General features: G+C 43.6%; 1 protein-coding gene across 1 annotated transcript in view; it reads right to left on the bottom strand.

Moving 5' to 3' along the window:
• LOC130018376 (WD repeat-containing protein on Y chromosome-like) overlaps positions 1–16,998 on the bottom strand; it is a 93,051-nt gene that overhangs the window by 62,215 nt on the left and 13,838 nt on the right. The window contains exons 3-4 of the mRNA XM_056109069.1: positions 7,794–7,911; positions 3,460–3,529 (exon numbers count right to left, since the gene is read on the bottom strand). The gene's annotated coding sequence lies outside the window, so the exon portion shown is untranslated. The remainder of the gene's footprint in view (positions 1–3,459; positions 3,530–7,793; positions 7,912–16,998) is intronic.

The following is a 16,998-nucleotide window of genomic DNA, read 5'->3' as shown; positions in this document are numbered from 1 at the left end:
AAAACATGATTTATTTGGGGGGTTAAGTTTCCCCAGAAGAGTTCAGATGGACCCTTCTGGTCAGCTGTGTGGACCTGAATGTTCAGTGCTTAGGCAGCAATGTGGTGCAGTTTGGACCCAGCAGTGTTGGGTGGGAGACACTAAGTGCCACGGATAGAATTCAGGTACTAGCACCTGCAAAGCATGCTGGGGGAGCGCTCAAATATTTCCATACACAGGCTTTTGAGTTCCCAAGCTCAAAATGTTCCCATATTTCAGACCAGTTAAGTGAGAATAAATATAAGGCCCAGATACTATTAGGCTGCTCCTGGACCACTCAGAGATGACATTTCTTTTCTTTCTTTTCTTTTTAAAAATACGTTTGATTTTTAATTTTTTTATTTTATAAAGTAGTTCACAATATTTGATTACATTTAATATTCAAACACTAATCCCACGACCATCATACCTTCCCACCATCATATTTTGGATGTTTCCATTCCAAACCCCAACTCCTGCCCCAAAGCAGAACCGAAATAATATATTTTGTATTGTTTGTCACGAAAAATCACTGAAAATGCTACAAAAAAGTATCCTTAGAGGAAAGAGTGTGGAGATTGTTGTATTTCACTCAGGGGTCATTAAGCCCTATCATAATAGATCACTAGAATGTTGTTAAAGGTTGAGCCTTGTGTGCATATATATATATATGTATATATGTGTGTGTGTGTGTAAAAAAATTTCCCACTAAGATTGTTTGCCTCCTACTTTGAACCCCATCAAATGTGGTGCAGTACTCTTGTAGTATGGATAGGGTGTGTGGTATGAAGTGTGGTGCAGCCATGAATGCAGCCCCATGGTCCAGGAATAGATTCACTCATGGGTGAGGCTCGGCGTAAGGTGTGGAGAGCACCTGTGAGCATGGCGGTAGTTGAGTTCTGGAGGTTTTAGGCTTGCAGGGCTGGGTCCTTTGGGGTGGGGAGGGGTCTCACCCGCCCCCTCCAGGGAGTCCCAAGTGAAACAGCCTGGCACGAGGTACGGTAGCATGATTATGGTGAGTGTCATGTTATACTCCATTCCGGGAAAGAAGGAAATGCAATCTTTTTTCTTCCCAATATGTTTGGGGAACACCCAGCTGCACTCAGGGCTTACTCCTGGTTCTGTGCTTAGAAATCACTGTTGGAGGAGTTTGGAGATTGATTGGAGATAGGGTACCTGAGATTGAACCTGGGTCAGCCACATCCAAAGCAAATGCCTTTCCTCTGTACTACTCTATCTCTAGCCCTATATCTATTTCTGACCAGGAGTTGGTATCAAGGCAATAGTCCATTGTCAAAGAACTGGGTCAAAGAACTGGGTCCCAGCAATACCACTCCTGGGAATATATCCCAGAGAGGCAAAAAAGTATAGTCGAAGTGACATCTGTTCTTGTTTGTTCATTGCAGCACTGTTTACAATAGCCAGAATCTGGAAAAATCCTGAGCGCCCGAGAACAGATGACTATTTTAAAGAAACTTTGGTACATTTACACAATGGAGTACTATGTAGCTGTTATAAAAGATGAAGTCATAAAATTTACATACAAGTGGTACTACATGGAAAGTATCATGCTAAGCAAAATGAGTCAGAAAGTGAGGGACAGACATAGAAAGATTGCATTCATCTTGGGAACATAAAGTAGCAAAATAGGAGACTACTAACACCCAAGAATAGCCGAGATAAGTGCCCGGAGGTTTACTTCATGGTTTGGCGGCCAGCTGCACATTCTAGGGGAAATGACTAGCTCATATAGAGAAGGGAGCATCAAATAAAGGGGGTTGGGAGGATCCTCCCAGGAAGGGAGATGCATGCTGAAAGTAGGCTATAGACCGAACATGATTGCTACTCAATGTCTCTTTTGCAAACTACAGCATCCAAAATGAGAGAGAGAACAAAAGGGAATGCCCTACCTACCGCAGAGGCAGGGTGGGATCAGGGGGATGGGGGGTGGGAGGGATACTGGGATCAGTGGTGGTGGAAAATGGGCACTGGTGGACGGATGGGTACTCGATCTTTGTATAGCTAAAAACCAAGCACCAAAATTTGTAAGTCTACAACTGTACCTCATGGTGTTTCACTAATAAATATTAGAAACAAAAAACAAAACAAAAAAACAAAAAGAACTGGGTCAGATTGAACCAACCTCTCTGATCTTGTGGTTCACACAGCACCAGGACATATATTCTTCTGGTCCGGACCCCAAGTTGCTCCCTTATGAATAACACAGACCCATCCTGCCTCCTTTTTTGCTCCACAGATGCAAGATCATCTTTTAATGATAGAGGCCCTCCCGTTGATCATCGATTTGCTCGAGCGGGCCCAGTAACGTCTCCATTGGAGACTTTGTTGTTACTGTGTCTGGCATATCGAATACTCTCGGTAGCTTGCCGGGCTCTCCGAGAGGGGCGGAGGAATCGAACTCGGGTCGGCCATGTTGGCTGCGTGCAAGGCAGACGCCCTACCCGCTGTGCTATCGCTCCATAGCGGGTAGGGCGTCTGCCTTGCACGCAGCCAACATGGCCGACCCGAGTTCGATTCCTCCGCCCCTCTCGGAGAGCCCGGCAAGCTACCGAGAGTATTCGATATGCCAGACACAGTAACAACAAAGTCTCCAATGGAGACGTTACTGGGCCCGCAAGATCATCTTAGTCTCGTCCATTATCAGGACATCTCACCCATAAGAGGAAGGGCAGACTGAGACTCGGGTTCTACTTCAATCTCTCTTTGAATTCACTGGGTTCAAGTTCAGCTTCTTAAAATCCTAAATTTCTCCAGGCTCTGGATCTCACCATTGCCTCCACAAAAAGCGTTTATATCCAGCATGCCATTGGAGCTCTTAAAAATGTTCCTGGTTCTTGGGCTGGGGAGATAGCTTAGGGGTTAGAGTGCTCACCTTAGTTTTGATTTCTAGCCTCATGGTCTCTCAAAAGCATTGCCCAGGCTGGCTCTGGTGGCTTTCAACACTACAAGGCCCTAGCACTGATATGCTTACCCTAACACCACTTGGGAGGCCCCCTCCAAAATTCCGAACTCCACTTCATACTAACTAGTTCCACAAGACTCTAGTGCAGTGTGGATGTCACTATATATTTACTCTTCTATAATACTTTAGGGCATTCAAATGCTGTAGCCCATGGAGGTTGCTTTAAGTGGACTTTGCTCTTATTTTATTCTTACAATCCGGATGGAATGCTCAATCTGTGCTTTGTTGGCCCTGTTAGAGCTCTCACCTGCCCAATGATGGGCCTAGCCTCCCTCTGCTTCCCCCAGAGGCTGACTAAACTGTGGAGCGTGGCCCATTTTGAGCTGTACCATGAGTTCTGTGCAGCGTGTGGGATGTCTGTTGCAATGCTAGACTGATCGATGTGGGAAGTGTGCAAGGAGGGCTCCAACACACAGAGAAATGAATGGCTGTGGATGTGAGGGGAATGGAAGCAGTACCTATCACGAGAGCGGTGGGCTCATGGTTGCAGCTTGAAATGAAGACTTTGATGGAGTCATAGTAGTTCAACTAGAAAGGAAAATAAGAGAGGAGAACGGGCACATTAATATAAAGGTTGCATACCATGCCAAGTAAGGTGAGAGCACTCTTTCAACATTCCTTGAAAGGGGGAGAAAAGTTGTTCAGAGAGGTATATTTTTGTTTTGTTTGTTTTGGAACCAGGCCGGCCCGGCAGTGCTAAGCACTTACTACTGGCTCTGTGCTCAGGGATCATTCTTGGCAGTGCTCAGGGGATTTTATGTGTGATTTGTGGAACATAACCTCTGTTTGCTAAATGCTTTAACCCTGTTCTATCTTTACAACTCCAAAGGCACATTTATAAGACACATTACATGGATAGCACATGGAGCTTGTCATTCTTTGCCATGTGCTCAAGGCAAACCCCGGAACATACGTCCTGGTGGTGGTGTCCTGCCTGAGTATCCTGCTTGGGTTTCCCTTGTTTTTTGGGGGGGGGGGGGCAGGGGGCACACCCAGTTGGTGCTTAAGACTGACGCTTGACTCTGCACTCAGGGATCACTCCTGACCAGGCAGAGGGCCCTATGGGGTTCATGGTATTGAAACTGCTGGTGCAAGGCAAGTGTCCTATGTACTATGTACCATTTGTACCCACTGCATTGTCTCTCCAGACCCAGGTTTTCTATTTTAGGTAAAGCTGAGAATCCCAGAGTGAACCTGCATAGCTACAGAGCTTTGATTTGAAAGTCAATCCTCTTTCACTGAGAGTCATACTTGTTTATTTTAATTTTATTCTTTATTTCACACTCATTTTTGTTTGGAGGAATAATGCCTGACAATAATATTGATATCAGTGTTTTGGGCCTCACATCCACGACCAGGGTGACACTCTCCTCCCCTGACCCTTCTCTCAAGGTCCCTTCTCATCCTCCATTCACCCCCTGCCACTCCCTCCCAGCACCACTTGGCAGACTCAGCTCTAGAGCTAGTCTTTTTTTGGGGGTGCATACCTAGCACTGCTCAGAGGTTACTCCTGACTCTGCACTCAGTAATCACCCCTGGCGCACTTGGCAGAACATTTGATTCTGGGAATCAAATCCAGGTTAGTGGTGTGTAAGGCAAATGTCCTACCCACTGTGCTCCAGCCACTATAAGCAGAATCTTGTGGTTTGTTTTCATTCCCATGGTCTCTTACTTTCTGTATTGACTCCACTATTATCTCTATGCACTGATTTATTATCGCTCTCTTTAAAAAATAGTTCTAATATTGTGTTCTGTGTGTTGTGCTGCTACACGCTGCCAACCTCCAGAGTTCCCAGAACCCCCCCCCCCCCACTGTTACCCCCATTTTCCTTCCCTCCTCCACGCCCCCTCAGCACCCTCAGCTCCCAGTTCTCTTGACTATAACTCAAGGTCATTTCCATTGAGAATAGGCTAATATCTTGCTTTGTTTATACTCCACATCTGATTGGGAGTCATGCTTAGCTGAAAATTATCCAGAGTGGTATACAAGGAAAGGCAAACTCTTGTGTTTCAATACCTTTAAAAATAGAGGGCCAAGCTTCAGGACAGATCTACTGTGATTAGGGCACCAGAACTTCCAGGTAAGGCCCTAAAGTAATGTCAGGACCCAGCCACAAGTGCCAAGAAGGAGCCAGATTTGGTGGGGTTTGAAGAATTCCTTTTCTTCTTCCAGACACCCCCCTCCCTTCTACCACAGAATGAAACTTTGCAAATTGGATTAAAATCATCTGGGGCTTGTCAGAGCAAGATGCTACCTGCTAAGGATGGGGTTTTCACACCTGCCAGGCATGACACCAAGCCTAGAGAAAAATACAGAGGAGTCCTTGACACCAAGGCTCATGAGGTATGGAAACCAAGTGAAAAAACCCAGCAAGTGCAAAGGTAAGTTTGGAGGTGAGAGAGAGTTTCTGGACCATGGCTCAGGACAGCTGGACTCAACTAGGTGCCAAAGCAACCTTGGGTGATTAGAACTAACTTTCAGCTTTTTCCATGGGGACAGGCTCCCCAAGTCAGCTCCCGAGGTGAATCCCCCAGTTCATCTCTTGTTTAGTGTTGATGATCTTTTTTTTCCTTGAGTTCCTCAGTGTCTGGCACTCTGCTCTTGGGCAGCTCTGGCCTTGGAGCACACTGTTGTTCCTTTTACCTTGATAGTCACCAATCCCCACAGAGAATGGAAGTGAAAAGGGTAGGAGAGAGCTAAGTCTGAGGCTAGTGGTTACAGAGGACCAACTCCCCACACTCTGGCAAAAACAAGGCTTTGCTGTCTTAAGTGGGAGAATCCAGGTACAAAAACCCACACATGGAGTGGCATCATAGAAATGCCACTAGAAGAGGTGACTGGACAGACAGAAAATACATTGGTGTTTTCCTGTGGTTGGTGGATGGAAATGATGTTAACTATCTGTGCTTTAGAGGGTTCTTATGGGGGTGATGGAAGTGCTCTTAAACTGGATTATGGTGATACTGCACAACTCAGTACCTTTATCAACAACCATTAATCATGAACTTAAAATGGGGGCATTTATGATATCTAAATTGGACTGCAGTAATGTTGCAGGGAAACAAAAAATTAAAGAGATTTTATGTCTGCTTGGGCTGGAGCTATAGCACAGTGGGTAGGACGTTTGCCTTGCACGTGGCCGACCCAGTCGACCCAGGTTCAATTCCTCCACCTCTCTCGGAGAGCCCGATAAGCTCCCAAGAGTATCTCGCCTGCACAGCAAAGCCTGACAAGCTACTTGCGATGTATTCGATATGCCAAACACAGTAACAACAAGTCTCACAATGGAGACATTACTGGGCCCGCTTGAGCAAATAGATGAACAATGGGAGGACAGTGCTACAGTGCTATGTCTGCTTATTTAGTCAGATTTTTATTTTCTTTTTGTATGTAGTTTTCTTAATTCACATTTCCTTTCTACTGTAGGTTTGGAATTTTATTTTCTTTGTGCTGAAAACTTTATTGATTTTAATCTTTTAGACAAAGGTGACTTTGTTGCTCTAATTTTTTTAACTTTTTTTTTTTTACTTAGCAAGTAAGTTTAGTTATATTTCTTCCCCCTTTCGCACAACAATAAATCATCTGACTTTTGTTTCCTGTATATCTTTGTTTTGGTGGTGGGGGATGCAGATGGGTCACACCCAGATCTGCTCAAGGCTTACTACAGGCTCTGGGCTCAGAGATCTGGTGGTAACTCAGGGGATCATATGCAGTGCCAGGGATCGAACAGGGATCATCCATACATAAATCAGGTGGCTTATCCCCTGACCTGCCTGTCTTTAGTCCACATCTTTTTTTTGGGGGGGGGGTCACACCTGGCGATGCACAGGGGTTACTCCTGGTTCTACACTCAGGAATTACCCCTGGCGGTGCTCAGGGGACCATATGGGATGCTGGGAATCAAACCCAGATGGGCCATTTGCAAGGCAAACACCCTACCCGCTGTGCTATTGCTCCAGCCCCTCTAGTCCACTTCTTAAGAAAAAAAGTCTCTATTCAGTTTACGCACACAGTGTTTAGAAAGAGGTCAGGATGCAGGTGAGAGTTGGTTCTCCTGGTAGCATTCCCATCAGTTTCTGCTTCTCTTAGTGGAACATACCCTTTGCCTCCTGAGCTACATCATTATAAAGGACAAAGCAGACTTAGTTTTTCACTTCCCAGAACCAATATAAATGTCAGGGAAGCTGCCTCAGCTTCTTGTCTATTGACCATCATCCTTCAGACCCATAGGACACTTGGAAAATAGAGAGGGTCCGTGGAGCATGTCAAAGACTTTAACTGTTTAATTCACTAGATTCTAGTAGCCAGAGGTTTATTATTCTTTATACCTTTCGGAGCCATTCATGTGAATATTTTTACAGCTAAGCTAACAAAATGATCTCAAAATCAGCGGAGTAGTTAGTATATCTCATTAAAGAGTAGATTCCATTACTTATCTGCTAGCTAGCTTAGGTGATAGTTTGGGAAGATGGGAGGGAAAGCTTAAATTGCAATTAACTTTCAGTTAAACCTTTCTTTCTCTCTCTCTCACTTTCTCTCTTTGGTGGCTTTTTTGTTTGTCTGGGTTTTGGGAAACACCCAGTGGAACTCAGGACTTATTCTTGGCTCTATGTTCAGGCATCACTCCTGGAGTGCTCAAGGGATCACATGGGGTGCTGGGGAATTGAGCCTGGCTCAGCTGTGTGTAAGGTAAGTGACCGACCCATTATACTATTCACCTATTCCGACCTCATCTCTCTCTCTCTCTCTCTCTCTCTTTCTCTCTCTATCTCTCTCTCTTTAAATTATTACCTGGGTGACCCAGTCTCCATGCACTTTCCAGCGGACATAGCTCACATCTGGAGAGGTCACAGCATTATTAATGCTAATGTTGGGTACGTTGTCCACTTTGGGCAGTTTCTTCCAAGTTCTATAAAGAAAAACCCAAAAACTCAGTAAGATAAGATGAAGGTCTTTCCCTTCATTCCAACCAGGTTTTCTCTTCTGGGCAGGAATTCTCTCACTCCTCTCCTTTGCTCTGAAAAATCATCTCATCCTAGATGGCACTGTTAAGTCTGCACAGGACCTTCTATAGCTGCTAGCCCATGTGATGGCTCTCTTTTTCTGGGCTCCAGGAAGATTACGCATGCAAAGGATATGCCTGATATATGTTGCTCCCATTTTATCATCCAGATATATACAACCAAGGGGACTAGGGAGCTCCGTCTTGAGTTCCAGAAGGGCCACAGTGAGCAGAGACTCACTATGATCGCAATACTTAGCAGCCAGTGATGCCCATAAGTCCCTGCATGCTCAGAAAGGGTTTGAACAGTTTTCTACAATAAAGTAGTTTAAGTAAGTCTTGAAAAAAAAAACAGGCCTTGGTCACATAGGCATCACACATAGAGGCAGATGGGAAGCAATTAGAGGTGCATGAGGGGCCTCACATGGGATTAACCCTCCTTAATTACTGAAGTATTTACATGAGAGAGACAAGAATATCCTTCTAGTGGCAGAAGCTGAAACACTCAGTCATGTAACAGAGGAATGATGAGTCATGGAGGAATCCATGGTTGTCTACTCAGTTGTCATTCTCCTCCTTCTTTCTTGACAATAATACTAAGGCAGCAAGTTGGAGAGCATGCAGGTAAGGCACTTGCCTTGCATGCAGCAGACCTGAGTTTAGTCTCTAGCATCACATACAGACCCCAAAGCACTGTCAGAAGTGATTCCAGAGCCAGGAATAAGCCCTGAGCATTGGCCCACTCTTACTCTCTCCAAAAGATACAACAAAAAAAAAGGAAGGAAGGAAGGAAGGAAGGAAGGAAGGAAGGAAGGAAGGAAGAGAGTAGGTAGGAAGGGAGTGAGGGAGAGAGGGAGGGAGGAAAGGAGGAAGGAAGGAAGGAAGGAAGGAAGGAAGGAAGGAAGGAAGGGAGGGAGGGAGGGAGGGAGGGAAGGAGGAAAGAAAAGGGAGGAAGGAAGGAAGGAAGGAAGGAAGGAAGGAAGGAAGGAAGGAAGAAAGAAAGGAAGGAAGGAAGGAAGGGAGGGAGGAAGGGGGGAGGGAGGGAGGGAGGGAGGAAAGAAAAGGGAGGGAGGAAGGAAGGAAGGAAGGAAGGAAGGGAGGAAGGAAGGAAAAGGGGCTAGAGTAATAGTACAGTAGGTAGGGCATTTGCCTTGCACACGGCTGACCCGAGTTCCATTCCCAGCATCCATATGGTCCCCCGAACTCCATCAGAAGTAATTCCTGAGTTCAAAGCCAGGAGTAACCCCTGTGCATCACTGGGTGTGGCCCAAAAAGTAAAGAAGAGAAAGCAAGAAAGAAAGGAAGCAAGAAAGAAAGGAAGAAGCCTATGGTCAGGATTTCTTGGTTTCAGGAGTGTCATGTGACTCATTTCTGGTCAATGAGATAAGATAAAATCTGCAAAGAGGCTCTGGGGAAGAGTTTTCCCTTCATACCATGTGAAGTTCATAAGAGACAGCCTTTTTTCCTCTGTCTTTCTAGCAAGCTCCCTTGTTTTCTCTTCACTTTATTCTTTTCCTTTTTCCTGAATGGTGCTAACATTTTTGAGCTGAGAGATGCCTAGATATGGTGGCTGCAAGACCATGCCACAGACTAAAGGACAGAAACCAATGTGCTAATGATGGTGACAGGGCTCCTGATAAGGCCACTTGATCACTTAACATCCTGTTACTAATCTATTTACTCAAGCGGGCGCCAGTAACACCTCTAATCATCTTTGTCTTGTGCTAGTGTAGCCCAGTGGTGTCTGCTCATTCTAGAAACACAAAGAGCCTCAAACCGATCATTCAGGGTCTTGACAAAGAAGTCTGACCATCTCGTAGGTGGGCGGCCACGCAATCTTTTGACATCCTGTGGAATCCAGTTGGTAATGGCTCTAGTCCAGCAGTCATCTCCAAATCTCATTACGTGTTCAGCCCATCTGATTTTCGATGCCTTGGCAAACGAAACAGAGTCCCTGATTCTTGATCGTCGACGGAGGTCAGAACTCCTGATTCTTTCTCTCATTTGAGTGAAGTGTGATACTCCAAACATAACTCTTTCGATTCCTCTTTGGAACACCTGAATAGCATTCTCATCCTGTTTTCATAGGGCCTAGGTCTCTGAGGCATATGTTAATGCAGAAAGAACAGTGAAATCGAAGAGATGTGCCCGGAGCTGGAGGTTCTTTTTCCTCTTAGCTATTTCTTCGTTGCTCTTGAAGGTGTTCCAAGCTGCTCTCTTCCTCCTGCGCAACTCAAGGGCCAGGTCATTGTCATGTTCTCAACCTAGGTACACATAACTGTTGCATTCGGAGATGTTCATTCCATTGAGAGCAAATGTAACGTCAGGAATGAGACTGTTTCTCATACACATTGTTTTCATGAGATTCAGCTGTAGACCAACCTTTCCACACTCACGGTTGAAGCTGGCCAGCATTTGTGCCGCTTGGCTAATGTTTGGTGTTATTAGAACAATGTCATCAGTAAAGCGGAGGTGGTGTAGTTGCCAACCGTCTATCTTCACTCCCATTCCTTCCCATCCCAGTCATTGCATGATGTTCTCGAGGATGGCACTGAAGAGTTTCAGTGAAATTGTATCACCCTGCTGAACCCCTCTCTTGACATGGATGATCACTTCCTTATAGAATGGTGGGATCCTGGTAGTGAATCCATAATACAGCTCACGGAGGATCCTGATATATTGAGTTTGAATGCCCTGTTTGTCTAGGGCTTCAATGACCATTTCAGTCTCAACATAATCAAAGGCCATCTTTAAATCAATGAACGTTAGATAGAGTGGCATCTTGAACTTCCTGAGAAACCTCAATGAGCTTGGTTATTGTATGGATATGGTCGATGGTGCTGAATCTTTTTCAGAACCTGGCTTGCTTGCATGGTTGTCCTTCATCTAGTGTTCTGCCTATCCTATTCAGGATGACTTGAGTGAACAGCTTGTAGACAACAGACAACAGGCAGATCAGGCGATAGTTACCAATGTCGTGGATGTCTCCCTTCTTGTACAGTAGTACAGCCCTGCTGGTTTTCCATTGGGACAGAACCTTGCATTCAGACAGGTATCATGTGAAGAGCCAAGCCAGTGTATTGATGAGTACTGATGGCAGATTCTTCAGGTGTTCGGGTCTGACCTTGTCTTGGCCGGGTGCTGTTCGCTTCTTTACCAACAAAATGGTGTGTCAGATTTCGGAAGGGAGAACATTGGGAACGACATATCCATCCTGCGGAATTTGGTATGTGGGCAGGTGGATGTAGATATTGAAGAGATTTGAGTAGAAGTCATGGATAATCTTCTCCATTGCCCTTCTGGAAGATGTGATAGATCCGTCAGGATGTTGGAGGGCAGTCATCTTGGTCTTGTAGCTGGCAAAGGACAGGCGGGCCTTGCAAATACTTTTCCCAGCTTCTGCCACATAGGCCAGAACTGCTGCTCTTTTCTCTTTGAGGTCTTTCTTTATCGCTTCTCTGCACTGTTTTGCAAGCTTGAACATTCGCTTGTGGTTGTGTCAGGGCTTGCGTCAAGCCATGTTAGCGAATGAGCTCAAGAGTTTTCGAAGACAGGCGTCCTTTTGTGGCTATTTCTCTCTAGGCGTTCCTCACACAATCATGAAGGTGCTGAACTAGTCAATCATATTCCTCATCAATGTTGTCAATGGTTTTATAGCACAGCGGTAGGACATTTGCCTTGCACGCAGCCAACATAGCTGACCCGAGTTCAATTCCTCCGCCCCTCTCAGAGAGCCTGGAAAGCTACCTAGAGTATCTTGCCCGCACAGCAGAGCCTGGCAAGCTACCCGTGATGTATTCGATATGTCAAACACAGTAACAACAAAGTCTCCAATGGAGACGTTACTGGGCCCACTTGAGCAAATCGATGAACAACTGGAGGACCATGACCATGACCGTTGTCAATGATGGCATCTTCCCATGTTGCCACAATAGTGCCAAAGAGCTCCCAGTTGGTGGTCGTTTTGGGAGTTCTCTTCTTAAACTTTCAAGCTCTTTCTCCCCACTCTGTGAAGTAGAATTTTGCATGAAGGATACTGTGGTCTGATCCTCTTTGGAATTTTGGGACAATAGCAACATCAGTCAGGCAAAACTGTGGATTGAATATGATGTGGTCAATTTCATTGTGGAACCATCCACCAGGAGACTCCCATGTCCAACGTTTAGATTCAGCCTTCTGGAACTGTGAGTTACCATGGATTATCTTGGTCGACATAATGAACTCAGAAAGTCTCTCACCCTGTTAGTTCCATTCTAGGCCATGGGTCCCAATGTGGAATTCTTTGGCTGATCTTCTCGGTCCTATCTTGGCATTAAGATCACCGACAATGATCTTGTAGAAGGTGTGGTCTTCTTTATAGAACTTCTCCAGCTCCATGTAGAACTTCTCAATTTCTCCTTCATCATAATTAGATGTTGGTGCATAGACAACAAAGATAAAAACTGCCAGCAGTGAGCCACATCTATTCAAGTGGAATTGTCTGATTTGGGTTGTTAGGCATTCGAATGAATCAATGCTCGTGGCCAAGATCGTGTTGACAAGGAAACTGACTTCACTGACGCTGCTTTTGTTGCATGTTCCGAGGAACAGTTCTTCTCTAGTATTGAAAATGGCATTATGTGGTTGATGCCTTCTCATCTTGGTCAGACCAATGATGTCGTGCTTGATCTTTGGTGCTTGTACCATCAGGTTCTCAATGGATGCAACTGATTCCAGCATATGTGCATTGAAAGTACAGACAGTCATTTTTGTCCTTCTTCGTTTCGGCAGCCTAGTTTGGCCTTGAGATTTTATCAGCCTCTCCTTCCTCATCCTTCTTAACACTGCCGTATTGGTGGCTCTTTCAGGGTCAGGGTAATGAGACCCATTGTATTTACTGGTTTTGGCCATTTATAAGGCCAAATGCAGCAGTGACCTGTATCCTGACACCTTTCGCTACAGAAAGCTAAACACTACCCTGCCCTAGTCACTTTTTGTTTACAGTAGCAAACATTCATGAACTTCTCAATATATTTCATACTGTTTTCAAACACTTGATAAATGAGAACTCATTTACTTGTCAACATCATCCTAGGAGCGAGGTATTATTATTATTATTATTATTATTATTATTATTATTAACTTTCCAAATTGACCAAGGAGCAAATTTAGGATTCAAACCCAGGTAACACAAATTACAGCTTAAAGTATTCTTAGTGGATGAATGAACTGAGTATAGTAGTCTATCTTGAATTTTCTTGTGTTTTGATGTGAATCACAGAACTGTGAAACTGTGTTAGTGTTGTGAACAATCCTTTGAGATGATTTTGAAAATATGAGAATAGGTGCAACCTGTGTATTTCTGAAGGTCTATGAGTGAGATACTTTTATCCTTACCACTAGTGCACTGACACCCTCTTAAAAAAGTCTCAATATTATCTTTTTTCCTTTTAGTAATAACTGGAGAATGGGGGAGGAGATTGTGCTACACTGGTGGTCTTCAAGGCTTACTCCTGGCTCTGTGCTCAGGGATCACTCCTGGCTAGGTTGAAGGAACTATATGGAATGCTGCTGATTGAACTGGGGCTAGTCATGTGCAAGGCAACAACCTGTATTATCTCCATAGCCTCTTGTCAGCCTATTTAAAATGGAAACAAACAAAAAGGAACAACTTAATCCAACTGGTGAGACAAGAGGTCTGTAATGTACACGTCCTCATCACAGAGATTCTCAGCAGTCCTAGATTTCCCTAGGTATTTCCTTATATGACCAAGGTGGTAGAGAAGGGAGTTGAAAACTCGCTTCTCCAGCCTGACACTTCTCTCCTCCTCACTTCATATAAGCCAGCTTGGGGTACCCTCTCCTGACTGCAGGCCAGGTCTCCCATGCACAATGCGATGATGACCAGTAATCATAAGTGATTTAAAAGGTTAATTCTCACTTCAAGAGATAAAACTTTGGAAAAAAATCTTTAACTTCTTAGAATATTGCTTAGGAACATAGATTCAATATCATGTACCTGAATTAATTGGTGGGGATAAAGTCTGCAAAATAAAAGCTTGATTGCAATTTCTATTTCATTCTGAGAATAATTTCTTCATCATTCCCCAGTTTTTCTTAATTCAGAAATGACTCATGATCTGTGCTTTAAATTTCCACGAAACAGAAGGTAGATACATTTCCTGGGATACCTATGACAAAAGGTATTCTTTTATGAAGGCACCTATGGGAGAAATGGAAATAGTCTTCGCAGCATCTGCTTTTCATTTACTTTGACATTGGTTTGGTTAGATCTGGAATAACAGTTCTCCATGGTGCTGATTTAATGAGTTTGAACACATTGATGTCACAGTCAATTGTTCACCTTGGAGTTTATCTTTCAGCTTGTAAAAAATAAACTAGCACTTGTCTAAGCACCATTGCAACTGGGACTTAAGTCCCCTCCCCACCAAGAGGCTGTGTGCGACCCTGCATTTGATCCATGGGAATCTCTATGTACATTTATACTCCCAGAAGTTTTGACTCAGTGGCTGTGGATGGGCTACAGCAGGTGGGACTCATACTCCAACAGATGAAATAGACAGAAAGTGAATATATTGGAGACCAGTATTAGCATTTAAAATGATCTTAAACACACAAAAAAGGGATGCAAAAATCAGTAAGATGAAATGTAGTAAGATCAAAAGCCCCAAATTTAGGATTAAACATAAATAGGGAAAGGATGAGGCATGAATGGCTCAATGTGGAGCCAACATGTCAGTGGGAAAGACTTTGGGAGCCATCTGGGACCTGATGTTGTCCAGCCCTGAACACTTTGGCTGCTGTCCGGAACAGACTGAGGATGATAGGATGGACACCTTAGAATAAGGTCGGCTGAAGACAAGCCCAGGAGACCAGGAATGTTTATCTGGAAAATTTGATAGGTCATCTTCAAACACTTGAAAAACTGAGTTTCTTTTAGAATCTTTAAACATTTCTGGTTTTATCTTAGTTATGGACACTTGCTTAATGAGATTCACAGCTTTGGGTCTCAAAGCCTTGCCTCTCTCCACTCTCTAATCCCAAAGGCTTCCTCCTTCCACATCAGTGATGATTATTTAGTATCTATCCTGTCTCTCCAATAACATGCTTGCATGGTTTCTGGTTTTTCATCATTATCATCTAGGTTTTCCTTTTAATGTTATGCTTCTTTTCTGTATTTTGTGCCATTGCTTCTTTTCTGTATTTTGTTTCTGTATCTTGCATCTATTCTTCCTCTTTTCCATCATCTCTTCCACTTGATGCAGAATTATCTTCAGTAGTTCTCTGAGAAGGATACACATTTGGTAGGTACTAATTTTTGATACCTTGCCTCTTTGAAGGTGGTTTTATTCTACTCTCCTGGTTCCACAATCATTTATCTGGGTTTTTCACTCAGCAACAAAGACAAGTTTTCAAACAGAGGAAGGGATTGCTCCACTGCCTCCTAGCTTCCAGCACTGTTGTGGCAATGCTCCACTTGTTTACAATTCCCAGTCCGATTGTGGCGAAATAATTTTTTTCCTCCACTGGACCCTTTTCAAAACTTCTCTTAGCTCTTGAAATTTTGGAAAATGTTTTCAAATTGTTTATTGGATTATTCCCTTACCTCTCTTTACTCTTTTTGGTATGTTTAGTATTTGTTCAGTTTTCTTCCTAGAGTGGTCTTATGGTTTTCTTATTTCTATTTCATTTGCGTTTTTTTGGTTCGGTTTTCTTGATACTTTCTGGGAGAGCACTAATTCCAATCCCTCCATAGAGTTAGAAAAATTTACATCACGATTTTATGTTCTAATAATTATTTTTTATTATGTCACCCTCCCTCTAATCGTATCTCTTACTTAATGGACTTCATCTTATCTCTTCAAGTATAATAATGCTGTCTTGCTACTATTTCCTGAATAGCAGGGGAAAGTGAGTGAGTTGGGGTTGCTGTCTAATGAACTGAATTGGGTCTCTGTTATCCCTATGAATTTTATACCATGGGGTTTCCATGTGTGAGGCCCTGCATTTGGTAATCAGAACTACAGAGGAGTAGTCCCTTTCCTTTTGTTGAGACAAGTTTTACTTAGAAGGGTGTAAAAGTAGATGTATGTGTTCAAGTTATGCTGTCTGAATGTTATCAAATATGTAAAGCCTATTTGGAGTTCCATAGAGATTGTGTTGTAATATTTGGAAATGTCCACATTTTTAGGAGTTGTCTCCTAAATATAGACACTTCCTTTTTCCTGGAAGGTGACTTATGTGAGAAGTGGACAACCTCTCTTCATCTGAACTTTAAAGTAATCAGTTAGCTGAGATGCCTGCTGTGACCTTCTTGCTCAAAAGTCTTCCAACCTGTCATTTAACCCTATGATGTCATTAAACTTTCTCTTGGCTTGCAGTGATTTTCAGACAGATACCCCTGAGACCATAGGCTTTCACTTTTTCTTCATTTTCCTATAGCCCACTGTGGACTTTTGTGGAAGAATGTCTGTAGTGAAGAAGCGTGGGGAAGGTTTGTTTTTTTCTGATTCTGTCATCTAAAGGTTGCAAGTAATAAGTCAATCTGTGCTAATAGTCAGAAAATTGCCTCCTTTACCACCCCTACCACCCCCAAACAGCAGAAGAGTGAGAAGAAATCAGCCACTGACATGAAACATGCAATCGCTGTGTCTCAGCATCTCTTAAGAAAAGAGGATAAGAGCCTGAAACCTAACAGAATGATGACAACACTATAAAACAGATGAGTAAGGAGCTGGAGAGATTGATCATAAGTTAAGACGTTTGCCTTGCATGTGGCTGACCCAGATTCGATCCCTAGCATCCAATATGATCCCCCAAACACTATCAGGAGTGATTCCTGAGTACAGAGCCAGGAGTAACCCCTGAGCATTGCCAGAGGTGGTCCCAAAACAAAACAAAACAAAACAAGTAAGGAGATAACTGTTTATTACAAAGATTCCTCGTGTTCTGAAAGGATTTCCTTAGTATTTTGGCAAACAGAAATAAATCATT

Source organism: Sorex fumeus, unplaced genomic scaffold, assembly GCF_029834395.1.
Source record: "Sorex fumeus unplaced genomic scaffold, SorFum_2.1 ptg000008l, whole genome shotgun sequence".
Taxonomy (NCBI): Eukaryota; Metazoa; Chordata; class Mammalia; order Eulipotyphla; family Soricidae; genus Sorex; species Sorex fumeus.
Note: the sequence above shows the minus strand (reverse complement) of the source record. Positions and strands in the feature narration are given on the sequence as shown.